We start from the raw sequence: 15684 nt of genomic DNA, 5'->3' as shown, positions 1-15684 counted from the left end.
TAACTGCATGTTTCTTTATCCATGAGAGGCTGTGATGCACTTGTGGCTTTAACACTCTGTGCTAGCTCCAGCCCTGATACAGACCGAATCCTTTAGCTTCCCTCTGGGAAAAAAAAATTAATTCCAGCCACATCCGCAGGCCGTCTTGTTGCGCAGTCTCAGAGTTTAGGCTACAAAAGCATGTTGAAGATACTATGTGTTCCAGCTCCCCAAGACTCCCTTAGGCCCAGGGGTGCTAAGTACTTTCCTCTGTTTGCGCTCTAGATGCAGCACAGAGGCTGTAAATGCAACAACATGGGTTGGAAATTTGAATTTTGCCTCAATCGGGACAACAGAGCCACCGTAATGAACAGCAATTTCACATTTCTATGGAGTAGGAACATATTTGCACCAACCTAGCAGATGGGAGAATCTCTCCAGAAGCAAAGTTAACACTCCCAAAATAAAAGAAATAAAAAAAAGCAGCCAGTAAGACGGTTCTGCAGTCATTATTGGGGCAAAGATAGCAAATAGGAAAGGACTCTATGTTAGACTGTACAAAGCAATTTGATGTAATTGTACCATGCCAGGCCCCTTGCTGATGCAATTAACATTCTGAAAGTGTTGCAGCTTTCTCCATTTCCTCTGACATAGGGTGAAGGGTTACGATCAGGTACAGGATAGAATAAATACATTTTATGCAAAAAATCTATAAAAATTACTGACAGTTTGTTTCTCATATAGTGCTTATAATGCCACTGGTATATAAAAAAGTTGTCCTGAGTTCATAGAGAAACTAGTCATATTGAAATGATTAACGCAAGCCAGAGGGAGAATTATCGGAGAAATCCATAGTATTTTATGGATGAGCTGGCATATGTAGTATTTACCATATCATAACTCATACAAGTCTTACTATCTTAATGAGTGACAATAGCATATCTGGAAAACATCTGCCCTGGAAAAGGACACATCAACTACTCTCTGTCTGCTTGAAAAATGTAGATATAGTATTACTCTATGTCAGCCATGCATATCATATGTGGTATGAAATGTCTTCAGTGGTAAAAGAATAAGGAGTACATGTTTCATTTCTAAATGCCCCAGACTAGACTCTGATGTCCTTTCTCAGGATGAGTACCCCTTACTCCCTGCGTAGCCTAATGGAAAATGGGGTACGTGTTTTCTACGCAGCAGGAGTTCAGGTTACTCTAGGAATTAAATCCCAGCAGGGCTAAAATAATTTTCCAGCAAGTTAGTAAAAAAGTATTTTGCAATGAAATATTATTCTTCATGTTCTTATGAAGAGACTGGCATTGGGAAAAAGGGAGAAAAGCTTAAAGAAGGTGTTTCTTTTGCAAATTTAAAAGAAATCGCTTAGGTTACCATGGCCGTTTATATAGCTGCTCTCTTTTCCTTTTCAACTGTCATGCATGTTTTGGCTGGCATGATTACAGTATATTCCTAATCCCTAGAACAGCATTTTTCCCATCAGAACCAGCAGCAGCTGCAGCTTGAACATGTTTATCAACACACCCACCTGTGTTTTTGTCATGGACCGCCAATGATGCCATAACTCCTCCTGTTCTTTCCACTATGTAGGTGTCTTTAGTGTCTTTCCAAAGAAATGGATTTTGAGAGTTGGGATGTTTCCCATTTAATATAGCGTTTTACTAAATTGAACTTTGCTTTAATGGGAAAACTCCAGAATGATTGGACCCATGGCAATTACAAGAGGTAGTACATACATCCCGCCAGTTTTAAAAAAGTGTAGTGTCCAGCTCTCAATTCTTTAAAAAGCAACTATTTTCTACTGAAATAATCAGTAGAAGTTTTTCACTGCTACTGCAGACACTGCCCTCTTTTTTACATAAATTGCTAAAATACTGAACCCAACGGCATGTTACGGTTTGTTTTCTGGCTCAGGATGTAGATATAGTAATGGGAAAAAGTTAGCTTTGTGGGCATCTTGAATGTTTGCAATAATTCTCTTTCTTCAGTAGTTATGCTTTGTCATTAGAGAGTGTGAACATTCTCATTCTTATTAACAGAGTGATCTTTAGCCAAGGAATTATCTAATAGAACAGCTGGGACACTTTGAACCGAACTGTGAACCTAAGTTCATAATTCGGACAACTTTGCCTTGGCTTAGCTTTTTCTTTTTCTTTTTCTTTTTTCTTTTTTCTTTTTTTTTTTATTTTAATAAATAGAGATCTAAAATATTTTTCACCAACTCCTAGTGTTCATCAGGTATTCTTATATTAAGTAAACCAGGGAACGTAAGGTGGAGATAAAGATCTGTGTAGCAGCTGTGATGCTAGTGTTCATTTAAACTGGAGTTTCAGTTTATTTTGTTCACCAAATATGGGTTTTCATGACTATCCCACATGCCTTTAAATGGTATTTTTCATCTCCTTACAAAGGTCCGTTCTTAGATAGAAAACGCTGTGGTCTAAACTAGAAATGTGAGAAGACTTATATTTATTATCTTGTTAGTTCCAGAAGAGGAATCTACCAGCACTTACAGAAGACTAAGCAGAGTTTAATGGTAGTTTATGGGCTCTGTCTCTTAGCAGAATCATGTACTGTTTACAACTGTTTCCAAGACATGCAGGTGCATTGTGAGAAAATGAGCCACTACTGAAGTCATATTATAGACACTTAGTTACAAGTGTTTCAGTCACATAGCAAGAAATTAACAATGCCGCATTTGTTTTCTTTTTAATATTTCTCATATTTCTTATTCTCATTCTAAAGGAATGCATTCTAATCCAAGGACACATTCTCATACATTCATTAATCCTGCTGCTCTAAAATGTTTCACATGAAAACTCAAAATCAGATGGCTTTATGCGTTCCAACTGGGCTTTTGTAAAACAGGGTCATCCTTGAACTTGTCATCTGCTGAGGTATTAAATTCCAGATTTCACTCAATTACATGATCTTAAGAATGTGGCAAGTTGCCATTTCTTTCTCAACTTTGAACAAATGTTATTGCATCTAACTGTTTAATTTCAGGAATCCCTCAATTATAAGTGTCCTTTAACAGGAAGTTGTGTGTCTTTTAAAACATTTACCGATGAGGGGAATGTAAAGGTTACTTGTTGCCTACATTCTGTTAAGACTAAAAGACACAATTTTTTTTTCATCCAGAGTTTAACAAGCATAATTTAACAAATTAATATTTACTTCACAGCTGTATGCAAAGTTTTTTTTTCCTCACACTGGAAAACAGTATTATGAAACCTAATACATTGCCTTTGCAGAAATATTCATTGATCATTAAGATGATCCATTTATTAAAGTTACACTTAATTACAGAAAAAATTGGTCTAAAATGGGGCAAAGTTTGAAAGAACCAAATATTTCAAATTAAAGAAATAAGTTAAAGTAAAACAAAACTGAGCATGCCATATTAAAAACAGTTGTTTCAGATAAAACCTTAACTCTTCCCTAAAATAATTGCATACAATAAATTCCCTCTTAAATAACATATTTTTGTTTTTCTGAACCAACTTTATGAGACATTTTCCATATCTTTGCTTCTGTAGCAGCACTCAAAAACTAAGTTCACTGGATTTTTGACTGAGTTCACTGGACATATCTAATTGCAACATAACAGTTTGACAGCACTAATTATACTATTATTATTAAACATTAAAAAATTAACATAACTGCAGACTTCAGCTGTCTGATGTTATGTGGAATACTGCTAGCCAAAAAGGGTAGATTGCTTATTAGAGCAGAGTTTTACGTTTTACCCAAGAGGTTTTAGACAAGCAAATCTGCATTTTAAGCTTAAATTTACATGCAAAAGAGATAAATTAAGATATATCCTGGTGACATTATAGTGGGGGTCTGCTACAGGCCACCCTACCAGGAAGATTGAGTGGATGAGGCCCTCTATAGACAGAAGAAACAGCCTCACGTTCACAAGCCCTGGTCCTCACGGGGGACTTCAACCACTCTGATACCTGTTGGAGGGACAACACAGCAGGGCATAAGCAATCCGGGAGGTTCGAATGGAATGCGTTGATGATAACTTCCTTCTTCAAGTGACAGAGGAGCCGATGAGGAGAGGTTCTGTGCTGGACCTTGTTCTCACCAACAAGGAGGGGCTGGTGGGGAATGTGAAGGTCAAGGGCAGCCTTGGCTGCAGTGACCATGAAATTGTGGAGTTCAAGATCCGTAGGCACTGAGAAGGGCGCACAGCAAGCTTACTACCCTGGACTTCAGGAGAGCAGACTTTTGGCCTGTTTGGGGATCTTCTTGGTAGAGTACCATGGGATAAAGCCCTGGAGGGAAAAGGGGCCCAAGAAAGCTGGTTAATATTCAGGGCTCACCTCCTCCAAGCTCAGGAGCGATGCATCCCAACAAAGAGGAAGCCAGGCAAAAACGCCAGGAGGCCTGCATGGATGAACAACAAGCTCCTGGACAAACTCAAACACAAAAAGGAAGCCTACAGAGGGTGGAAGCAAGGACAGGTACCCTGGGAGGAATACAGACAAATTGTCTGAGCAGCCAGGGATCAGGTCAGGAAAGCTAAAGCCTTGATAGAATTAAATCTGGCCAGGGACATCAAGGGCAACAAGAAAAGATTCTGTAAGTATTGGTGATAAAAGGAAGACTAGAGAAAGTGTGGGCCCTCTCCAGAATGAAACGAGAGACCTGGTTACCTGGGATATGGAGAAGGCTGAGGTACTCAATGACTTTTTTGCCTCATTCTTTACTGGCAAGTCCTCCAGCCACACCCCCACGTCACAGAACGCAAAGGCAGGGACTGGGAGAATGAAGAGCTGCCCACTGTAGGAGAAGATCAGGTTCAAGACCATCTTAGGAACCTGAAAGTGCACAAGTCCATGGGACCTGATGAGATGCATCTGCGGGTCCTGAGGGAACTGGCGGATGAAGCTGCTAAGCCACTATCCATCATATTTGAGAAGTCGTGGCAGTCCGGTGAAGTTCCCGCTGACTGGAAAAGGGGAAACATAACCCCCATTTTTAAAAAGGGAAAAAAGGAAGACCCAGGGAACTACAGGCCAGTCAGTCTCTCCTCTGTGCCTGGCAAGATCATGGAGCAGACCCTCCTGGAAACTATGCTAAGGCACATGGAAAATAAGGAGGTGACTGGTGACAGCCAACATGTCTTCACTAAGGGCAAATCATGCCTGACAAATTTGGTGGCCTTCTAGGACAAGATTACAGCGTTGGTGGATAAGGGAAGAGCAACAGTCGTCATCTACCTGGACTTGTGCAAAGCATTTGACACTGTCCCACATCCTTGTCTCTAAATTGGAGAGACATGGATTTGATGGATAAGGTGGATAAGGAATTGGCTGGATGGTTGCACTCAAAGAGTTGCGGTCAATGGCTCCATATCCAAGTGGAAACCAGTGACGAATGGCGTTCCTCATCAGTTGGTATTGGGACCGGCGCTGTTTAACATCTTTGTCAGCGACATGGACAGTGGGATTGAGTGCGCACTCAGCAAGTTTGCTGACAACGCCAAGCTGTGAGGTGCGGTTGACACGCTGGAGGGAAGGGATGCCATCCAGAGGGACTTTCACAGGCTTGAGAGGTGGGCCCCTGCAAACCTCATGATGTTCAACAAGGCCAAGTGCGAGGTTCTGCAATCCCAAGCACGAATACAGGCTGGGCAGAGAATAGATTGAGAGCAGCCCTGAGGAGAAGGACTTGGGGGTGTTAGTTGATGAGAAGATCAACATGACCCAGCAATGTGTGCTTGCAGCCCAGAAAGCCAACCATATCCTGGGCTGCATCAAAAGAAGCATGACCAGCAGGTCAAGAGAGATGATTCTCCCCCTCTACTCTGCTCTCGTGAGACCCCACCTGGAGTACTGCATTCAGCCCTGGGGCCCCCAACATAAGAAGGACATAGACCTGTTGGAGTGAGTCCAGAGGAGGGCAACGAAGATGATCAGAGGGCTAGAGCACCTCTCCTATGAAGACAGGCTGAGAGAGTTGGGGTTGTTCAGCCTGGAGAAGAGAAGGCTCCAGGGAGACCTTATAGCAGCCTTCCAGTACTTGAAGGGGGCCTCCAAGAAAGCTGGAGAGGGACTTTTTACAAGGGCCTGTAGTGATAGGACAAGGGGTAATGGCTTTAAACTGAAAGAGGGTAGATTTAGATTAGGTATAGGGAAGAAATTCTTCACTATGAGTGTGGTGAGGCGCTGGAACAGGTTGCCCAGAGAAGTTGTGGATGCCCCATCCCTGGAAGTGTTCAAGGCCAGGTTGGATGGGGCTTTGAGCAACCTGGTCTAGCAGAAGGCGTCCCTGCCCATGGCAGTGGGGGTTGGAACTAGATGATCTTTAAGGTCCCTTCCAACCCAAACCATTCTATGACTATGATTATTTTTCAACACATCTGCTGTTGAGTGCAGAGCAGTTGCATAGCTGCCCTTTCTCTCGGTTGGACTTTCTGTTGAAACAAAATGCTCCGGGCAAATGTGTTATGTTGGACAAGACCACATAGTAGCCATGACTGGGCTCCTTCTCTACAGAGGAAGGTAGGCAGTGGTGTTCAAAGGGTGATAAGTGAGCTGCAAAGGCAGTCAGCACCCTCCTAGCTGGGTGTGGAGGGAAGGCAGCAGGGCTTGAAAAGTGGTTGCAGAAGGAATTGAGAAGAGATAAGGGAGCAGGGCGAGGACTTGAATAGCTGGGGGGCTGGGAGAGGGCAGCTGGTGAGAAGGACAAACCTCTCCCAAAAAAGGGAGACCAAGAGAAGTGAACAGCTGCTGCAGCTGCAGGGAGCCCGGGAAACAGTAGCTGGGAAAAGACTGACTTGAAACGGGACCTAGAGGAGATAAGCCAGGAACAGCTGACGGACTGCGGGAAGGAAGGACTTCTGGGGATCTTCCCGCTGCAGGTAGAGGGCAGCTCAGGCAGCCAGGGAGCCAGCCAGCCACCTCGAAACCTTCGCCAAGCAGTAGTGGAAAACATCTTTTGAGTAAGCAAGGCATGGGAAAATCTCATCAGGCCTTTCAGTTATGGGCTTGTGAAGGGGAAAATGGGCTCCTGGACAGTCAGAAGTTGGAATCTACTCCTGGGTATAAAATGAGGAGACTGGGAATGGCTTGGATTTTCTGTGGGGAAATGCACACATCTGCGCTTTCCACTCTGGATGTCACAGGTGGAGAGAACATGAGAGCAGAGATCTGGGCTGTCACCTGGCATGGACCTGCTGGAGACATGAGATCCCTGTCAGATCATCAGCATACGAGTAACTCACACATTTTCAAGACCAAAAAATTCTAAGACTTTCTTTATCATAGTGAATTAAACCTGCCCAGAAAAACTCTCTGTCTTTGAGGCCAACTAGCACAGAGTAGCCTGTGTCCATACTGTTAAACTCTCCTATCATCCAAAAAAGGCCAGTCTTATGCAGCTGCCTACCTGGAAGTGTCCGTGACCTACACATTCCCCTAGGTGATGCCAGGCAGCTCTCTGGGCGAGCTCTCTTTGGTCCAGGCCAGAGCCATTCCCAAAGCCCTTCTAATGCTTTAACCATATCGACTGCTGAGTTTGAGTCCTCAGGAAAATTTCCTAAAGCTATTAATTTGCTAGAATGCTTACTTTACTGGAATAAACATAGCCTAAGGGCTCTTTCCAACCAGGATGGATGGAACTGAATGGTTCAGCCACACTGCATCCTGAGAAATAGCTTTGGATTGATTGAGGATACTTGTTCAGTAATTGTGGCTTTACGCTCATTTCAGTCATAACAGATACATATCTGTCAGCATATTTTGAAAAGCATGTGCAGGTTATTTTCTTCTTTTCCAATACCAGTAATGACAGAAGGAAATTTTGGGGCTTTGTTTTGATATGTTGAACAGAATAAAAATAATTTCAGATATTTCAAGCTATGTAGACCCACAGCTGTTTTTTTGTAATGGCCTGTTTTGTCCCTTACCTTGGCTAGTTTTGTCATGGTCCTGCTGGAGAGTTAGAGAAGACTTGGTTTGTAGTGGATTCTTTTTGCGATATCATCTGCCTCTGTATCTTCACCATACATAACTGACATGGACTACAGTAGTAGAACAAGCTACCCCAACCTGAGTGAATTTAGGCAAGAGTCAGCTAAATTGAATGAGAACTAAAATCTAAACAATGCAGAGATAACATTAGCGGGAGAAGAAAGTAAGTCAGCGCTGCTCCAGAATGACTGCAGCCACCACTGGTTCACAGTCTGGGGCTGTTAGAGTACTGCAGAAAGCCCAGGCATGAACCGCAACCACGGCACACCTCCATCTGACCTCAGCAAGCTGCTTCTCCAAAGTGACTGCAGTTCTCCCTGCTACAATTCTCCACACAGCTTTCTCTCCAGGTTTAGATTGCTGTCAGGCACCCTAAATACAGCATTGTACTCAGAATAGTCTGGAATATTGTAGCCTGTTTGGTGAATGGAGGTGGTGTGACTGTATTAGACTCTGGCTGTTATTGATAACTTCGGCTTCTCTAAAGCATCTAGGTGGAACTCGGATTTTAACTCAGAAATCCCCAAATCATTTCACTTGAAAGTGAAGTGACTTTCTCCTGATAATGCAGCCTCATGAAACTGAAGGTCTTTAAGAGGGAGCTGCTGGTGGAGTGTTCGCTGTGAGGCATCTTCCATTTTGGTACTTCTTCTCTGCTAGCCTTTGGGTGCATTGCAAATCCCATTGTTCCCATCACTTATAAAAGCTGATGAGGACAGCATGCACTAAGGAAATTTTTTTTTTCCTGAAAAGTCCTTTATTTAAATTTAATACTGAGCTAACATCCAATTTCAAAGTTAGAGTTTTGAGCTGGCATCCAATGTGAATGACTAAATTTAAGTGGTTCTAATAAATAAATAAATAAGTAATAAAAACCCTCATACTTCAAGGAATCAAGAGGTTTGTCTAGAAGAAGCAAAATTTAGGGGAGTTAACATGAGTAATTAGCATAGCTGAAAATTTTACAGTAGATATAACATGCATATTTTACTGACTGTACTGTACCTGGGCACATACAGGATCGTGCTTCCCCCATTGCCTAAACTGGCACAGCACAGGGAAAGCTGTGGGTTGTCGGGGGTGAACGCTGGGCTTGATTTGAATGGAAATCAGAGAGTAGCGAAGAAAATAGGAAATTTTGTACATCTAGATTTCACATGAAAATGGCATCAGGACACTGAGCAAGAAGCTAAGCAAAACTCTAATACAGTGCTCTGCATCTGTATTAGTGTTCATATTTCGGCAGGGATATTTAGGAATTTCTTGACTAAACAGATACAGAGCAAAAATCAGAAATGAGCACTAAAACTTTGTGAAAGAAACCTTTTAAAATAAAGCAGTAATCCAGGAACAAAGATTATGTAAGTGGATGTTTTTGAAAATACTCCACCCTAGTGTCAGCCATGTATTTTTTCATAGGCTGAAAGTTAGTGAAGTTGTAGAACCTGGTAAAAGGGGAGTTTTAAAATACTTGCTTCAAACACTAGGAACAGGTATAGACCACTTTCCTTTAACAAATTGTAATTTATAGTAAGCTATTCCCTAGCCACTCACATATTCAGCACAGCTGCCTTACTTAGTCTCTCATTCATAAGAAAGGAGTATCACAGCATGGTAGCAGGAAATAAAAGGGATTTACAAAGAACTGGTCACAGAAGAGGTTAAGTACAAAATCTAATTAAAAATACTTTGAAAAGTTATTTAGTCTCTGTAACAGTGTAGTGGATTTCTTTTTGGAAATGCTGAATGCTTCAATAGTTACTGACAGACATGTATATTCCCAGTTTGACTTTACTATGACGTAAAAGCTTAATGATTTCATTCATATGAAGACTTTATTTTATTAATAACTATCTGAAATCTACAAGAATTTCCATAGATAGATTTTTCCTCCCAGGTTGATTATTTGTAAGATATTAGGGAGATCATGGTTTCAATCCCCAAAAGGCCACTGACTTCCTAGATGAAAGCAAGTAAACTGCTTGAAAAAGAATGTTTTGCTGTAGGGCTTTTTGTTTTTTTTTTTTCTATTTAAAGAGCCAGCTCAGGTGTTCATGTTATAATGAAAAATAATTCCACATCAAAGCTGATAAATACAGGAATTGTAGAAACTGTTTGGTAGCTATTTTGGTCTCAGCTTTTTTAGCTTTAGTTAAAAAAAGCCTAGATCATATTCATAGTAGTCATCTAGTACATTGCTATGAGACATGCCAATGGAGATGAGGTGTGTGATTACATATATGATCCTGATTCACTTTGTTTACAAGTGACTTTTGAAGGGCACAACTCTGTAACATGCCTCTCTCATTTGTCAAGGACTTTGTCAAGGACATTTTGCCAAGGACACGAAGCTGTTAAATATCCCACAACAAATAAAAAACTTTCCAAAGCAACCATGGGACATGAAGTTTCCAAAGCTGACTTATAAACCAATGGGAAGCTATTCCTGGGCATGAGAAGTGGACCAGGAAAAATACAGATTAATTAATTTCCACTCTGATCTGAAGGTTTCTATAACTGCGGTCAGTAGCAGCCTCTCCGTAGGCTTCCATGGGCTTTGTATTGGGCCCATGCTAATTATCTGAAACGAAGTATTTTCTTTAGTAAGCTTCCCTGTGGCTTTTGGCAGGTTTCTGCAAGCCATGCAGCCATAATAAAACTCTTTCCAGTGATGCCAAAACTAACGATACTCTCTTTTTCTATTTTTTGTAATGTATACATGTGCAATGAGAAAGAAGAAGAAATCCCAGTGGGGAACGTTCAAACACCACACAAAGCCATATAAGGCTCGAGTTTTATCAACCAAAATGGCTCTGGGTTTTCAGTCCCCCAAGAACCACAGAATCAGGCCCCAAGAACTTTCTGCAGAGCTCCAGAAGTGTGGTAAATGAAAAAAGCTTAATGCATATCTTAGATACACACAATTATGCTGTTGCTTTCTTCTGTTCTTATGAGAAAGGATGCAAATGTTTTGAGTCACGTTGTTTTCCTTCTTTTTCTCTCTCCTTAGTTATTCAACATTTTCACAAGGAAAAAGAAGAAAGAGGCTTGATTTTCTAGCAGGTATGGGGAAAGAGACATATTACTGTATTCCTAGATTTTAAAAGGAGATGAGGGGATGGGAAGAGAGAGTGAGAAATCATGGGCTATTTAATTTTCCTCTTAGTTCTGCTTTTGAATAATCCTTGTGTGTTGTATTCTTACCTTCTTTTTCCTTTGGCTTATTGCACCGTTTTATTTTTATCTGTGCATTTTTTTTACTTTAATGATGTAAGCATCAAACCCTAAGAAATTGTTTTATTGGTGCTTTACTGATAAAGGTTAGTGTAACTCAGCTCATTGTGTAGCTTGGCCTCATGCAATACAGAGGTAGAATTCAGTGATGAGGAAAAAAGAAGTTTTAATTCCAGAAAATGCACGTATGTATTAAGAAAATGCACATTTCTATTAAAATTAACTGTCAAGATTTTTTCAGCAATGAATGCTTCTTATTTTCATATTAAAGCAGAAAATAAGAAGAAGTGATGTTAAATGAAAAGTGAGTCTTTTTACCAAATACAGTTTCTGTGGTTCTTGTATCCTGTTCTGTGTAGGACTTTAATATATTCATTCTACTGCTTGAATATGTCCTGCCAATACAGTGCGATCCAACCTTGGCAGCTGCACAGACATTCAATTTATACAGATTTAAGCAAAAATAATTCTGAACATTCTGAACATAATTTTCCTGTCTCAATTCCTTTATTTTTCCATAACATTAAACAGGTGAGGGGGAAGTGTTTTAGGATCGTCTAGGTACACACTGATAAATGGTATAGTTTGTTTTCTTGTTGATCTGCTAAACTTCAGTGCAACTAAATTGAAGTCCCTGCCATGAAAGTGCTCACCCGTTGTTGTGTGAATTACCCTCAGACTGTTTCCTGCCAAGATCTGGTCTTAGCTGCTGAAGGGTCTAGAGAACAAGTCCTGTGAGGAGCAGCTGAGGGAACTGGGCTTGTTTAGTCTGGAGAAAAGGAGGCTGTCGTGGTTTAGCCCCAGCTGGCAGCTAAACACCACACAGCCGTTCGCTCACTCCTCCCCCCGCCCCCGCAGTGGGATGGGGGAGAGAATCAGAAAAAAAAAGGTAAAATTAATCGACTGAGATAAAGACAGTTTAATAGACCAGAAAAGGAAGGGGAAAAAAAAAAAAAAAAAAAAAATAATAATAATGATGATGATGATGATGATGATGATAGAATATGCAAAATAAGTGATGCACAATACAATTTCTCACCACGCGCCAACCGATGCCCAGCCGGTCCCCGAGCAGCGGTCACTGCCCCCTGGCCAACTCCCTCCAGCTTATATACTGAGCATGACATCATATGGTATGGAATACCCTATTGGCCAATTTGGGTCAGCTGTCCTGGCTATGCTCCCTCCCAGCTTCTTGTGCACCTGGCAGAGCATGGGAAGCTGAAAAGTCCTTGACACTGTAAATACTACTTAGCAACAACTAAAACATCAGTGTGTTATCAACATTCTTCTCATATTAAATCCAAAACATAGCACTATGCCAAATATTAGGAAGAAAATTAACTCTATCCCAGCTGAAACTAGGCTCAGGGGAGACCTTATCACTTTCTACAAGTATCTGAAAGGAGGTTGTAGCGAGGTGGGGATCGGTCTCTTCTCCCAAGTAACAAGTGATAGGACGAGAAGAAATGGCCTCAAGTTGCGCCGGGGAGGTTTCGACTGGATATTAGGAAAAATTTGTTCACTGAAAGGGTTGTCAAGCATTGGAACAGGCTGCCCAGGGAAGTGGTTGAGTTACCATCCATGGAGGTATTTAAAAAACGTGTAGATGTGGTGCTTAGGGACATGGTTTAGTGGTGGACTTGGCAGTGCTAGGTTAACAGTTGGACTCGATGATCTTAAGGGTCTTTCCAACCTAAATGATTCTATGATTCTTTAAGGTTGTCTTTGACAGTTGCAAGCTTAAAAGTAGCAACTGCATGTATACAAACTTCTGCCATCTCTAATGACTTATGAGAGAAATCCCTCATCAGGAGGGATATTTTCTTCCCTATTTTTCTTTGATTTTATTGTCACCTTTCAAGATTTAATGACCTAATTCTTATCACTTGGCCTGACAAAGGCTTTGCCAAATGATGTATACTGGTATTAGCATTAACACAATTTATATATTAGCAACTGTTTAATAATATCAAGCAGAATTCATCAGCCATCCATAATTGTCCATCAATGTCACAATATCTACCTGTTAAAATGTATGAAGATAACAACAGATTGTGAAAAGATTAAAAAAAAAATTTTTCAGTAACTGTTGGAATTAAAATGTAATACCTCTACACTAATATAGTAGAAATGTAACAGCTGACACTTGGTATGACAATTAAAAGTCACTAAAAAAGAGAGTATTCTGTTGTGTACAAGATTTGAATAATAATATTTTGCTTATGATGGAAACCAAAAAACTCCCATTGAACTAGAATTTCTGAAACTATGTCATTATCCAATCAGTGAGCATGGTATTTCAGTATCCAGTAATAATACCCAGTAATTCACTCCAGGACATACCATTACTGAAACTGTCCATTTTATTCCTACCACTGCGAGGGGAACAGACAAAACTTGGGGCTGGCCCCATGTGTTACACCTCGGTGGGCAGCTCAGAAAACCCCGGCCCCAGGCGGGACTGTGGGAGTCTCCAGTGCTCCTGTAGCTGCTCTGCAGCAAAGCATCTGCACATGGCATGGTGTGCCCACCCTGGACCCGCAGGCACTGAAATTCTGGTGTCACCAGCCCTGGGACAGCCTTCTTGGATCACCCAGGCTGCACATCTGCCTGGGCATACAGTGTCTGCCTGGGCAAGGACCAGCAGACTCCTAGCAGCCTGCCCCTGAGCCACAGACCCCGGCTTTAGGACGCTGCTGTCTTTGGGGAAATTTGCCAAGAGCTCCCATCAGCAGCTGCCTTGACTTTGCCTAATACAAATTGAACCCTCACGGTTTACATCTGTGGCTCTAGCTGGGTCTGACCACTTGTTACACAGGAGAAACATTTAATCTTCTTCTGTCCTGTGGAGCCTGGACTGATGGCAAGAAACAGAAAAAGAATCAGAATGAAACAGCATTTTAGCCAAAACGAGCAAAAATGAGGCAAAACAACACGCTAACCAAATGCCCCGAAGTGCACAAGGAAGCTCGCAGCATTTGAAGACAAGGGAAAACCTCCGAATGATCCAAGGGTTTAACAGTGAAATGAGAAACTACAGAGGATGGAGAGTGCATCAGTAGATTTAAAACAGACCAAGGAAGTTTGAAGGTAAATCAAGCTGAACTTCTGCATCTTGGCTCAAGATAATAGTGGATCCATGAATCTTCCAATGTTCAAAAGGAAGATTTCAGCAAATTACTAAGAGGTTTAAGAAAGAGACTGAATAGTGTGCAAAGAGGGCATGGAGGAGAGTCACTAACACACAACAGGCTCTGATAGTCAGTAGAGTCCTGGGGATGATTGATGAGAGCAACCCAGCCTTGGTACCAGCAAGGGAGTCAGCACATAATTAGCTGGGCTTTCCTCGTGGGATTTGATTTGCATTGCTGTATATTTAATAGCTGTCAGTGGATTTGCAGTCACAGAGTCAGAGTCAGTCTGGGATGAGGATGAAAGAGAAAGTAAAAGATCATAGCGGAGCAAGCTGGCCAAGACCCAAATAAGAAGAAGTAACGGAGCAGGGAATGACAGACAAAGAGGGGAAGAGTCAGTGAGAGAGGAACCCAGAGGAAAGATTCCTTCAGCCAGAGCTAGAGGTATCAGATAACAGAAAGAAATTTTAAGGGAGCAGCATGGATGACTTACATATTTTTCAGGACACTAGCTATTAGAAGGAAGTATCTCAAGGAAAAATCTCCTGGAAATAATTTTCCTGTTTCAAACAGAATTCACATGTACAAAGGTACTTACAAGGGTCTGGTTTTGCCTGCAAAAAAAAGTTGAATTTAATGTATGAGTCAGATGCTTCCACGCCTGGGAATGCAATGGGCCAGGGCCCAGATTCAGCAAAGGAATAAGCAAATGCTTGAGAGCTTTATAGAAAAAGTAACTGAAATCATGTAAAAGGAGTTCCTTCCAGGAAGTGGTGAACATGGTCAACCATCTCTGAAGTCAGGATAGGTTGATATCTCAACACCTCATATGACTGGCTCCTTCTTAAATTTTCCTTTATTATGCAACAGCCTTAAAAATAACAGTATTTTCTCAATTAAACACTGAATCAGTCATTAAAGTGTAAGAGGGAAAAGATCCAACAGTATATAAACTCTTGTTGTGTTGAGTCCATTTCAAATTTCCATAAGCAGTGAAATAGTTATTGCACAGTCACTATTCAGTCAGTTGCTAAAGGACTGTAATTAAGACTATATATACACTAAAATTCTCTTCTTTATAGTAGATCTAATGGGAACAAGTTTGCATGTAATTTACTGGGTTTTTTTAAACTTATGTCCTTGGCATAAACCCCTCAGCATTTAAAAAAAGATTTCCCCTTCGTTCACGTATTATGTTGCTGAAAAAAGGCAGGGTTTTTTTTTTTTTTTGGTAGAGATAAACAGAAAGTATGAACATGAAGATGCCCAGCTTGCTTTTGCAGACCTGCAAAGCACCATACAAAGCAAAGCATGTCTGTTCCCTGCCCAGAATGTTG

The sequence above is a fragment of the Calonectris borealis genome, chromosome 2 (assembly GCF_964195595.1).
Source record: "Calonectris borealis chromosome 2, bCalBor7.hap1.2, whole genome shotgun sequence".
NCBI classification, from domain to species: domain Eukaryota; kingdom Metazoa; phylum Chordata; class Aves; order Procellariiformes; family Procellariidae; genus Calonectris; species Calonectris borealis.
The sequence above is the reverse complement of the archived record's forward strand: the minus strand, read 5'-3'. Positions refer to the sequence as shown.